Below are 11,894 nucleotides of genomic sequence, written 5' to 3' on the forward strand. Positions count from 1 at the left end.
CTGGTAGAATAATTAGGAGAATACTGCATTTTGTATTTAAAATATGAATTTTTGTCAACTACAGAAAGATAAAAAAATGTATCCTCAATAAATACAGCAGTTCAAATAACAATAATAATATTAATGCAGGATTTTGACATATCATTTATAGTTTCTGTATATATTTTTATAGTTTCTGTATATTTACATTAGTTCTATGTATGGTTTACTCATGCTTGATTAGCTAACATACTTATAAATTACCAAGAATCCCAACACATCATTATTAAAGAGACTTATCTAAGTATAGTGGACTTCTCTGGCATTTCAATCATATACAGATATCCAGATACAGAAAATCAGATAAACATGTTTCTCATAAAATGTTTTTGGAAAAGTGTACATTATTCATCCAATGTGCTGCATTTTATATAAAGATACCTTAGTGTTCCCCAAGGAGCAGTTGGATTTCCACCTGTTCCCTTCCATCTCTCAGAAACTTCAAGCCTCTTGCAATGGTTCTTATTTCCTCTCATGCATAGTTCCGATAGGATTACTAATAATCACAGCCCATATATCTTATGTTTAGAAAGTACAGGTAGATGCATTATCATCATGTCATTATTTTCATAATATTGCAAATAAATAAGGAATGACAAAGAGGATGATAACAATATTGAGAATAATAATGATGGTGATTGCCAAAAGGGCAAGGAGAGAAGGAGGAAGAAAAAAAGGTGATGAAGGAGAAAAGAGAATCACAACTTTAATAATTTTTTATTTTGATTAGTCATCATGAGCTAGATTCAAAGTCAAGCAATTTATAATCTGTCACGTAGGCACTGCAGACTCCCATTGCTATACACAGAATTGTTTATATAGTTTGCTCTAATCATAAACAACAACAAAAAGGATGCCAGATATCTGGCATCAGATAACTCTGATCTGCCCAACTCTTTGGGATAAGTTATGAGAATTACATACTCTTGGAAAAACTAATGTATAGAAGCAGAAAGCCTATTTTGAAAAAAATCATATAGCAATAAATTCAGGTCTCTGTACAACAGAATTCTAGATATTTGCAAACAAGTACTTTTTCCATGACATTTAATGACAAAGTAAATGGACAGCAATACTCGATAAATACTTATGAAACTACACTTTCAGAAGAGTGGGTGTACATCTACTTTATTGAAATTTTTATCCTATGAATAAAAAGATATTGTACCCTGTTTTTTCATCATGTAATGTTATGAGCAAAAATATTACATTTTATGTGTTTCATTATGTAATGTTAAAAGTGTTAACACTAAAAACAAGGCTATGAGATCAAGATCTCATCATGTTGTATAAAAAGGCATTACAATTTAAAGTTAAGAATGTGAATATTACCAATATTACAGCTACTGAATGATGATATTATTTTTTTTTTTATTTTAGAGAGAAAGCGTGCACACGGGGGAGAGGGGCAAAGGGAGAGGGAGAGAGAGGATCTCAAGCAGGCTCCATGCTCAGTGTGGAGCCAGAAGTGAGGCTCCATCCCATGAGGCTGGGATCAAGACCTGAGCCAAAATCAAGAGTTGGATGCTCAACTGACTGAGTTACCCAGGCACTCCAGATGATCCTAATTTTTTTTTAAAGAAGCTCTGGTATTTAAATTTTAAAAATACCATAGAACAGGTCATTATAAAGTTTTATGTTTATTTATACCTGAAAGGTTAGATATACTTATTGGGTATGCATTTAGCATATATTAAAAAAAGATATCCAAGATCCTTTTAAGAAAGCTATTTTTGGGGCACCTGGATGGCTCAGTCAGTTAAGCCTCTGACCTCGGCTCAGGTCATGATCTCACGGTTCGTGGGTTCAAGCCCCGCATCAGGCTCTGTGCTGACCACTCAGAGCCTGGAGCCTGTTTCAGATTCTGTGTCTCCCTCTCTCTCTGCCCCCACCCCCCTCACGCTGTCTCTCTCTCTCTCTCTCTGAAAACTAAATAAAAATTTTTAAAACAGCTATTTTTCCAAAGAATACCTCTTTAAGACAAAGATGCCCCCCCGCCTAAAATAGTTCTAGTATGGTATCATTAAAAAACAAATGGATTTTATGTTTAAACTTTTTCATTTATTGACTTTCATTTAAAAAATCCTAATTGTATTGCCCTTCCCTTAGAGTCCACAGATACACATTTTGGATGTGCTGCCTGGAGATGATGCAAGTGCTGTCAAGTTTCCCAACCTGGATTTTATTTCCTTCATGATGAGAAATAGAAGTACATAATTTGGCAGAGAGAAAAGTGATTATCCTGTTGGTTAAGAGGAAAATGTTTTAGTGATATGAAAAATAAAAAATCACTACAAATTCCAAGTGATATGTGATGCTGCTGTAAGTGTGGGAGGTAAGAATGTCTGGGGAAAAGGAATTGTTTGTGGAGGATGGGTGGGTTTGAATGAGTGGGACTTTGTTCCAGAAAACTAAGATGGGCAGATGGAGTTCGGTTTTGGAGCATGACTTAGACTGGAATGTGCATCCAGAAAAATCCACCGTCTCTCTATTTTTCATTTTCTTGATGCATCCTCTAACTTTGTTTTCTGTGTCTTTTTTCCCCTGTGTTTCACTCCTGACCTTTTCTTTTAACCATTTTTTTCAAACAATTATGCCTTTACATGTCTTGATTACACGTCTTCTTGTTCAAAACACACGCACAAATGAAGTGCCTCCAACTTATACATATAGAAGTGCTATTAAACTATAAAAGGCCCAGGTGGAAGAACACTGCAGCCTGGACCATCTGAAGAGCTATATCTTGCTCTAGGTTTTCCCAAAGTTGGCAGATTTTAGGGTCAACTCGATAAATGAGTCTGTTCTGAACAGTATATCGAAAGTGGTGTATGTAACTTCTCAAATCCAAAGAGACATACCTAGCATGTAGTTTTCAAATGCACCATTTTTTTTTTTTACACCTGAAGGTAACTAACTTACATGTTCAAACTATTAGACACTAGAAACTTTACAGAGGTATCAGGCTCCAGGATTTATCTCCCTATTCATAAATATAACTTAAAAGACCTCCATGATAACTGGTAATTCTGAGTCACCAAGTCCTATTAGAATGCTATTACTGCTGTAGTGTTTGAAAGATCCATAAATGCATAATAGGTCCTGGGATCTGTGTTGATATGCAATTGGAGTAAATAACTGATTAAGCTTAAAATAACTGCCTGGTATATACTAAGAATAATCATCTCCTGTACTAGCTGATTTAAAGGAGAATGTAATAGAGATCCTAAGTCTTGCATCTTTAAAGTTTTGATGATGGTGTTAGTCATTGATTTCCCCAGGAGTATAACACTGTTTTTAGCATCAATTTTGAAAGGTAGGGTAAATTCCAGGAACTTTCAGTGTTCAAACTTTCTCTCACTCCATGAATTGGAAAAGCAACATGGGGATTATGCTAGTTATTAAAGTATCCTTTATATGTAATTAATATAATTGGGTTTATCTTCCTATCTAAGAGAAACGAAAAAACTGAACTAAATAAATAACACAATGCTTTTCAAGATATTGGGCATGAGGCAACAGAAAATGGAGACTTTTGAGATACAGAAAATGAGGTAAACCCTAAAATTGCCTAAGGTTACTTATTTGAGGGAACTTCCAGGTTACAGAGCGAGAAGGAGAAACCCAGGTAGAGCTAGGCAGACTTCCTATGTTGAAGACACAGATCTCATAGTCCAGGGAAAACAAGGTAGCTAGATTGTCAGTAGATGATAGAGTACTGGGATAACAAAGCTGCACAGAGAGAGTTCCAGAGATCTGTAGAGGGATCCCTCAAGTGTTCATCAGACTACTGATCAGTGAAAGAATGTGAAAAACTACCTGAGGCTTGGAAATGAACCACCTAAAAGGATTAGAATACAGTAACTTGAGCTCACCCAGGGCTGGGAATAAACTCTATTTCCATCACCCAGATTGGAAACCCTCATAATTCATTGAACATTTGGTATTCAGAAGACTCTTGCCTCTGTGCTAGGGAATAATTAGCTAGGCTGAGCACTGCTCCAGACCTTAACAAATCTTAAATATAAGGCTCAAAAGGCTCAAACCATTTTTTAGTATCATAAATGAGTCCAAGAACAAAGATTGAGAATATAGGATTACAAAAATATCCAGCATCCAACAAGGTAAAATTAACAATGCCTGATGTCCAATAAAAAATTATCAGCCATTCAGACAGGCAGGAGAATGCAATCCATAATGAGGAGAAAATGAAATCAATTGAAACTGACCCAGATGTTAGAATTGGCAGACAAGAACATTAAAGCAGTTATTACAACTGTATTCCATATGTTCAAAAAGCTACAGGAAAAATTGAATATGTAAGTAGTGACAGAAAAGACATAAAAATATAGCCAAACTTCTAGAGGTGAAAACGACAATGTCTGAGATGAAAAATGCATTGGATGTTATTAACTGCAGACTATACATTGCAGAACAAATGATTAGTGAATTCGTAGACACAGCAATAGAAATTATGCAAAATTGGAACACACAGGGAAAAATATATAATTTAAAAATGAACAGGGGCACCAAAATAGCTCAGTCAGTTTAGCGTCTGACTCTTGGTTTCAGCTCAGGTCATGATCTCAGCATTTCATGGGTTCCAGCCATACATTGGACTCTGCACTGGCAGCACAGCACTTGCTTGGTATTCTCACTCTCTACCTCTCTCTCTGCCCCTCCCCCACCCGTGCTGTCTCTATCTCTCTCAAAATAAATAAATTAATTTAAAACATAATAATAAAAAACAAAATGAACAGAACACTAGTGAGCTTTGGGACAATTTTTAAAAAAAATTTATAACTGCAATTGGAAGCATGATATTTGGCTGAGATGGGGAAAGGGAAGTGGCAGAAAAGAATATTTGAAGAAATAATGACATAAAAATTTCCAGATTGATTAAACTATTCAAAAATTTTAACAGTTCCAAATATCTCAACTAACTCCAAGCACAATGCAGAAAAACAATCCAGCTAAGTGAAACGTGAAGCATTAGTTACTAAATCATCTTTGCACCATGAGTTAATGGTTTGAACAGTGAGTGCTTCAGATAGTAAACTTAATCCTAATAGTTTCTAAGGAGCCATTAAAAGCATTACAATAAGTACACAGTAATATTAAGATAAGAATGAACATTTTGGGGACACAATTATACTGTAAAAATGTCATCAGTTTTAATTACAAGTGGAATATTTGACCTAGGATATTTCAGAACGGGTGTTGAATATCTAATGTTTAAAATCTAGGTAACTCATAAATTAAACTGGACCAGTGATAAAGAGAAAGTCTTAAAGGTACACAGAGGGAAATACACATTATATTTAGCAGAACAAAGATAGTTTGCTGGAAATAATGCAAATGATAAAACAGTTGGGAGGCGAAGATGGCAGCAGAGTAGGATGACCCTAGGCTCACCTCATCCCACAAATACAACTAGATAACTATTAAATCATCCTAAGTACTCCAGAAATTGATCTGAAGACTGGCCAAACAAACTCCACAGCTAAAGGTAGAGACAAGGCCACATGCAAGAAGGTAAGACGTGCAGAGATGCAGTCTGGGAGAGAAACAGATTGTGGCCCCTACAGTGGTAAGGGAGCACTGTTCACAGAGAAGGGTGAGAGAAAAACTAGCACACAGAGGAGGTCACGGGGAAAACAAATCCTCATAGCAATTGGCTTGGAAAGTGAGAGAGGGTCCACATTGATGAGTTCTTTCAACCAGAGGGACTTAAAGCCTAGAGTTTTTAAGGCCAGTATGCTTGGTTCTGGGAGAGCTCAGAGGATATTGGGGCTGCTCTTGGAGAAAAGACTGGGCAAACAGACTGTTGACATACAATGTGGAAACACTATATGAAGAGCTTGCACATACAATGAGGAAATTAGTTGATCATTATAGAGCATGTCCCACAGAAGTAGTGTTCATAGAGAGATCCCTCCAGGAACCCATCCCTCAGCATAAGCACAGAGCCACCTGCAGGAATCAGTGCAGCACTGACACTCGCTACCTAACTTACACCAACCCTCTCCCTACACTCTGCTCCAGAAGAACCACCTTTCCCAATCATACTTGCTTCAGTCCCAGTGCAGCAGGCCCCCTCCCCCAGAAGACTGGTCCTAATCCCTGTCAACACTGCGTCTAGTTTTGTGAGGCCTTGGTTCCAGCAGCAGCAGCAGCAACAGGTCTCATTACGTAAGCAGATCAGAGCACACCTAGTTAAAACTGACGCATTCAGGCCAGGGACCAAACAGTCCCACAGCAAGCAAAGAGAGCTTTGCAGATGACTGGCCTGAAGGACAACTGACCAGGACAAAACAGCAGAGCACATGCAGCACACACTGGAGACAGTCATGGAAGCACCAGGCCCTGGGGAACAGGGAATATTATACGACAGGGCACTACCAGACCTCTTCATAATAAAGCCATTACCTTCAAGAACAGGAGACATAGCTACTTTCCTAACACACAGAAACAGGAGCAGAGACTTAAGGCAAAATGAGTAGACAGAGGCATTTGTCCCAAATGAAAGAACAGAACAAGGCCACAGCCAGAGATATAAGCAAAACAGATATAAGTAACATGCCTGATGGACATCTGTGAGACCATTAACATAGAAATAAGGAATAATATGGCAGAGATAAAGGGATCGATATGCAACGTGAGAAATATGCTTGATCTAATGAATTAATGACCTTAAAGAAAGAGTAATGGAAAGTAAGTAAGCTGAAAAAAAGAGAGAAAAAAGAGTTATGCAAAATGAGAACAGACTTAGGGAATTCAGTGACTCCATTAGATGTAATCACATTCATATTATAGGAGGCTCACAAAAGAAAAGAGAGAGAAAGGGGGAAGAGAATTTATTTGAAGAGATAATAGCTGAAAACTTGACTAATCTGGGGAAAGAAGCAAATATGCAGATCCAGGAGGCACAGAAAACCCTCCAAAAATCAACAAAAGTAGATGAACATCAAGATATATTATAATTAAAATGGCAAAACACAGTGATAAAGAAAAAAATATTAAAGGCAGCAAGACAAAAGAAGAGAGTACATGCAAAGGAATCCCATAAGGTTATCAGCAGATTTTTCAGCAGAAACTTTCCAAGCCAGAAAGGAGAATAGAAGAAATAGTTTCCCAGACAAATAAAAACTAAAGGAGTTCATGACCATTAAACCAACCCTGAAAGAAATATTAAAAAAGACTCATTGAGTAGAAAGGAAAGACCAAAAATGACAGTATGAAGATAGGAAACACAAAAGCAATAATGATGAATATTTCTATAAAAAGTGCATCAAGGAACTCACAAAAGAAAATAATGTAAAATATGCACCATATACCTAAAATGTGGGGAGGAGAGGGGTTAAAAATTGGCTCAAACTTAAATGACCATCAACTTAGTATACATTGCTACATGCAGAAGATGTTATATACAAACCTAATGGTAACCACAAAGCAATAAAATAGTTGAACAACATCTTTAAAGAAATGAAAAAATAAAAAAAAACATAAAATCTCTCAGCCTAGAAACTATATACCTAGCAAAATATCTTTAATAATAAACCCAAAATAAGGACAATAAAGGCAAAAGGATGTTTAAAAACTTTGTCACCAGCAGGCTTAAATTACAAGAACTGTTAAGAAATGTTAAAGAAGTTTTTTTTCTTTTTTAGGGAGATAAGAAATTTTCTTCTTATTTAAGTTCACTTTCAAGATATTGAATGATTAAAGAAAACAGTAACACTGTATTGTAAGATTATGAAAGTGTAGAAATAAATGTATGACAATGATAGTGTAGGGTCCAGGAGGAAAAAAAAATGCAATTAAACTATTGAGTTTCCTACAACATATATGAAGTATTGTATTAAGTCAGATGGTAAAGTTAAAGATACATAAAACATAGGAAAATAATCACTAAAGTAACACAATAGTTACAATATATTGAAGATATAAAATATTATTAACCATGAAAAATATTAAACTAAAAGAAGGCAGTACCAAAAAGGTGGGGGTAAAAAAGGCTAAAAGGGAAGAAAAAAGGAACATGGAACACATGAGACAAACGGAGATGAACAAGAAATTGTTATATTTAAAACAAACTATGTAACCATTACATTAAATGTAAATGGGATAAAAATAACATATATTGCTAGATTGGATAAAATAGCAAGACATATGTGCCTATGAGAGATCAGTGTTAAATAATAAGATACAAACATGTCAATATTAAAAGGATAAAAAATTACATGTCATGATAACATTAATCAAAGGAAAGCTGTTTTGGCTATATTGATAAAAACACAGTACACTGCAGAGCAAAGAATATTACCAGGATTAGAGAAATTCATTTCATAGTGATAAAGGGATAACCTACAAACCTAAATGTTTATGTAACTAGTGATAGAGCTTCAAAATACATGATACTAAAATTGAAGACATGGGGCGCCTGGGTGGCGCAGTCGGTTAAGCGTCCGACTTCAGCCAGGTCACGATCTCGCGGTCCGCGAGTTCGAGCCCCGCGTCGGGCTCTGGGCTGATGGCTCAGAGCCTGGAGCCTGTTTCCAATTCTGTGTCTCCCTCTCTCTCTGCCCCTCACCCGTTCATGCTCTGTCTCTCTCTGTCCCAAAAATAAATAAACGTTGAAAAAAAATTAAAATTGAAGACAGTCAAGGAGAAATGGAAAAATCTACAACTATAGTCAAAGATTTTAATATCCTCATCTCAATAATAGAAAATAGCTGGAAAATCAATAATCATACATGGGATTTGAGCAACACTATTAAACATATTAACTTAATTGTCTCAATACTCTATCCAAAGGCAGGAAAACATACATTCTATTTATGTTCTCATAGAAAATTTACAAGATAATCGATATTGTGGGCTATAAAACAAGTCTCAATAAATTTAAAGAGATTCAGGCTAGATATTCTCTGAACAAAATGAAATTAGAAATCATTAACAAAACTTTCTGGGAAGTTTCCTATATTTGGAAACTATATAACATGCTTATAAATAACTCACGTCTCAAATCTATTTTAAACTAAATAGAGTTTCTAATCAAAATTTGTGGGATATTGCATATTCAATACTTAAAAAAATTTGTGGAACTAAATGCATGTATTATTTGAAAAAAAAAATGGTCTCAAATTCATGACCACAGCTTCCACCTTAAGAGTGTAAAAAATAAAGTGCAAATGACACCTAATGTAAGCAGAAGAAAGAAAATAGTAAAGACCAGAGTGAAAATCAATAAAATAGGAAACAATTTTAAAACTGAGAAAATATGAAACCAGAAGATAGTTCTTTGTAAAAGTTTTAAAAATAAAAGAAATAAGTTTCTAGCCAGAATAGTTAGAAGAAAAGGTAGAAGAAACAAAGTACTTATATCAGAAATGAGATAAATGACATTACTAGAGATTCCATTAATATCAAAAGCATAATTGGAGATATTATAAACAACTTTATGCAAAGAAATTTGACAAAAACACTAAAGTGAATAAAATCTTAGAAACAGGAAGAAATATATTGCTTGTATGTCTACTAAAGAAATTGGATTTGTAGTTAAGACATTCCAAAAAGAAAACTCCTGAATTGAATGCCTTTACTGGTGAATTAAAACAAAAATTAAGGAAGATAAAATTCTAATTCTACACAAAGTTCCAGGAAATTGTAGAGAAAGAATTACTTTCCAACTCATTCTATGAGGCCAGCATTACACTGCTATCAAAACCAAAGACAGAGCAAGAACACTGAGAATGAGAATGCTGAGTAATATCCCTTACAAACACGATACAAAAATTCCTAACAAAATTTTACAGAACAAATCCATAAATATATAAGGTTCAGTTTATCCCTGGAATGCATACATAATTTACCATTCAATAATCAATTCATACTATTTACTATATTAATTAACTAAAAAAAAATGAGACTTGATATATAAACCATTTCCTCTAGGAGTTGTGCAACCTGGAGGAAAAGGTTGGAGTCAGATTCTAGTTATAGGTCTGAAAGTAATAAGGGGTGGCAAAAACGGGATACAAGCAGAATTCCCTTGTCCTTGTAAGGTAAATGCTTTAGGCATTCATTACAGAGATCTCAAACAAGTCAAGGAGAAATTAGTTGCTTCCTCAGGCAAAAAATAAGCTCTGTAAGATTTAGTGGTTCAGAGTGAACTGTTTTATATAATTTAATCTTATGACTTTATTCTAAATCTCAGTTTACTACTCCTCCCAACTGTTTCCTAAGGTCAACTGGTCTGTTTGTAAGTATTATTAACATTTTATTTTGCTAACTCATTTTCTTGCTCAAGCTTCTGCTACAAGTGATTAAGACTTATCGAATGGGGAGCGCTTTGATCGTTTTGTTCTCCTTCTTTACGGCCACACGTCAGTTACAAAAAGGGAAGCTGACATGACAGTCCTAGAATTTTTCATAATCAACATTTTATTTAATCACAGCTGCTGTTTAATCAAGATCTAAACTCCTTGACATAGGAGAACACAGACAATAACAATGCGCTGTTTTGCCATTGTGTGTCAGAGACTGTTAGAGACCTATTCTCTAACTGTAGTTTTCTCATGGTGTTCAGATCCATGCATATTAAATAACCCATCCTAGATTCCTATCATTGAATGTCTACTACCTTCAACCACTTCCAGTGTCAACAGTCTTTCAGTCATTTTTGTAGTTATAATAAATTAAAATATGCTGGCCAGTTTAAGAAAAAAAGAATTCATTAAAGAATATTAGAATTTAACAGAATCAGTAGGATAATTGGAGGAAACGAAATTTGAGGTTAAACTTGTAGGTGACTATCTAAAACTATGCTGCAAAATTTACCTCAGAGGAAAACCTGTTTGGGCTGCCTCTCAAAACGAAATGGCAAAAAAATAGTCAACTTTACTACAATGCTTCTATTAGTACTACCAATGTTGATGGCAATTCTGCATGAGAAATATAATCTTGCTACTACTACCATTCCTCAAGTATGGAACTCAAAATTTCAGTTCTACTGAGTGGAACATGATTCCTGATACGATGATTTTTTAAAAACACAAGCAAGTTATTAAACAATGGTTGGTGCCCAAGAATATGCCATATTTTCCTTACAGTTAGCATGCTTTGCTTATTTCTCCATTTATAAGTAGGGTTTATTTATCATATTCAATTTCCTAATTTAGTACATATCCTGTAGGATATAGGATCATGACAAAACCATTGTTTATCACCTACAGATCCTGTATTTTGAGCTAGAGATACTATGTGATGGGACTTTGTGCTGTTTCACTTTTGACAGTGTAAGAAAATATTCTCAGCTGTCTGAAACTTGAAAGTATTATATTACATGGGAGCCTTTACAATAAAATGATTATAAAAGCAAGAGGCATGCAACTATTGAATAATCAGAAGGATAGGATCTATTCTGGGTATCTGTCATTTTTTGGCCAGCTAGTTCTGAACTACCTTCATATTTAGGGAAAACTCTTTATTATGTGAGTTTTGGTGAATGGGGCACAGATAATCTCTCACTACCTGCAGCTAAGCTTTCAGACACATAATTTAGGGTAAATCAATCATATATGCCCAATGGTACTTTGAAATTTGAGAGTAGTACAAAGAGAAGGATACTTAGAATTTATTCACAGTGGCAGAGATGTAACTGAGATTTTGTTGATCACAGCAGGGAATGTCATCATTGGGCTTTTATGAAGATTTAGTAAGTTGCCGTGCATAAACTGGTTTCAATAATTCACAGAGTACATCCTAGGTAAGTGTTTATTATTAAGTCAGAGGCCATTTCAGGCATTACCAAAATTGGACTTAAGAGCATGTTACTAGTCCAGGAATTCAGAATT

Source organism: Lynx rufus, unplaced genomic scaffold (assembly GCF_022079265.1).
Source record: "Lynx rufus isolate CCGP_SWC_20201006 ecotype Redwood Valley unplaced genomic scaffold, mLynRuf1.p SCAF_1, whole genome shotgun sequence".
Classification (NCBI taxonomy): Eukaryota; Metazoa; Chordata; class Mammalia; order Carnivora; family Felidae; genus Lynx; species Lynx rufus.